General features: G+C 37.0%; 1 long non-coding RNA gene across 1 annotated transcript in view; it reads right to left on the reverse strand.

Annotated features, from left to right (window-relative positions):
• The window catches only part of LOC146524008 (uncharacterized), a 192248-nt gene that overhangs the window by 154697 nt on the left and 35341 nt on the right, over window positions 1-2210 (reverse strand). The window lies entirely within an intron of this gene.

Consider the following 2210-nt stretch of genomic DNA (forward strand, 5'->3'; position numbering starts at 1 on the left):
AACAAGGTCGTGAAATAACGTTGGTCCATACTGACATGACAACAACACTTTGTTGATGCCATTTTTATCTCTTTGCTGGTGCAACTAAACTTGATTCTCAAAATTCACCTTAAAGAGCAATTTAGCAGTTAAGACCAATGTTAGTAAAGACCAGTCGGAGCAACCACCTGCTAGATTTTCCCATGAACTGCAATGACTGTGAACAAACTCAGTGGGGGAAATTTAACCAACTTTAAAAAGCAATCATAAAATCAAATCAATGCTGTCTTGGCCAATAATGTCCCTTTATTCAGAGATGGGACAATTCAGGTCAAAATATTCCCATTGGAGAACAAATGAGTAGATTGTTATCCTTCTGGTTTGGATTTGTACTTTGAATTCAGGTTGAGCAGGTCCACACAAGACATTATTGAAATCACCACTGAGTACTACTTTAATAAAGTCAAAGAATAAGATCACATCCATGATTGGGAACTTTTTCCATGTCACCAATTTTACTTAAAGCAAGTTTTTTCTAAAAAGCACCTTTTAGTTTCATTGCTACAGTTTAAAAGTTTTTAAATTAATTGACAGATGAAAAAAGCAAAAATGAGAACATCTGAGTTGATACTTTTATATCATTCATGTTCATTCATGAAATGGCCAAAAAAGCTCTTGTTATGAATAATTCACAAACCTGAAATAAGCAGCTTTAGGTTTTATCATCAAGCAGTACAATTGCTGCATGTAGCAGAGAAGAAAGAGTTGAATTTGTGCACAGTTGATAAACAGACGTTGCATGGTAACGTTTCAAACTCCATGGCTGCTCTGCGTGCCAGATGGGTATTTTTTTCCAGCTTTTTACATGTGTTAGACCTCTGGCTTTAATGGACGAAGGCTACAATTGTTTGTAACGTTACTGCAAAACAGCTTTTGCACTCTCAGTCTCGAAGGAAGTCTGTTCTTGTATTCTATCCATAGGAAGGGATTTTTACATCTAAATACAGACAGGATTTCACTCCAGTCCTGAAATAGGCTCATTTAGGTTTACGAATCAAAAACTCAAAGTATGCCACTGACATGTAAACATCTCCAACCTGGAGTTTGTATCTATTTGTCAGCTTAAAAATTGCTCAGTTTTAGGCAGACTCAGAGCCACAATTGTCTTTTACAAGAGCATCTGTTCATACTTAGGTACTCTCAAATGCCTCCAACTATAACAAGCCCTCCAGTGAACAGATAAACAAGTTATTTTAATCACTCTTCAGATTCAAACTACATCCCTACAGCAGAGTTGAAACTAAGCACACAGTAATTATTTATACACCTAAATTTGAGCAGTTTGCTTCTGTCTTCATTAACCTCCCAGCATGGCCCACACAGACAGGAGTGGAAGAGAGACAAAAGCCCACAAACATAGGTGGGCAGGCTTCCTCACAATCACCCCCCTCAGCTGTCAGAGTTCTGGTGAGCACTTCTCTCATCTGTCATCATTATTTCATTAGAATAGAAACCTGAGAGACACCTTCTGGCAAGGCTATTAACACTGAATATTGTGCAGTAACTGCTCACACCTATGAAAACAAAGTGGAGACTCTATGACTCTGTCAAGATGTCAGAGGTAGGAAGAAAGAGATTAAGGTGTTACAGTAATCTCACTTAAAGCACATCTTATCTCACTGTAACATTTGACAGATATATGAGAGAGGTAATTTCCAATTACATAATGCGCATATAATTCAGGCATCTGTTTGCATTTTGGTAAGTATGGATAAGTGTCAAAGTCACAAACAGCCTCAGAATTAAAAACTTTGCTGATGAAGAAACCAATAAGTTATGGGATACAAAATAATAAATATACTATAAACTGATTGTCTTGTCTTATATTTTGTAGTTTGAAGGCAACAAGTGTGCACATTAAAATTATTAGCACTATTGGCACTGAAGACATGTATAAAGTTGACAGCTTTTTACTTCTTTTTTTCCACTAATGTCAATACAAATGACGACTCTTGGTTTGTCCGAGAAATACGTGGTCATGGATGAAATAGGTCAGAACTAACCGTGGTGATGTTGTACCCATTACAGCTGAGATTGTTAGCTCACTTAGTGGCATACTGAATTTAAGATGGGGAACTGGACAAGCATGCGCTCAGAGCTGTGATTATACACAATCTGGACTATTTTGGGTCTTACTTTGTAATTCACAGTTATCCTGTTAATCTACTGTA

This window comes from Neolamprologus multifasciatus, chromosome 2 (genome assembly GCF_963576455.1).
Source record: "Neolamprologus multifasciatus chromosome 2, fNeoMul1.2, whole genome shotgun sequence".
In the NCBI taxonomy this organism is placed as follows: Eukaryota; Metazoa; Chordata; class Actinopteri; order Cichliformes; family Cichlidae; genus Neolamprologus; species Neolamprologus multifasciatus.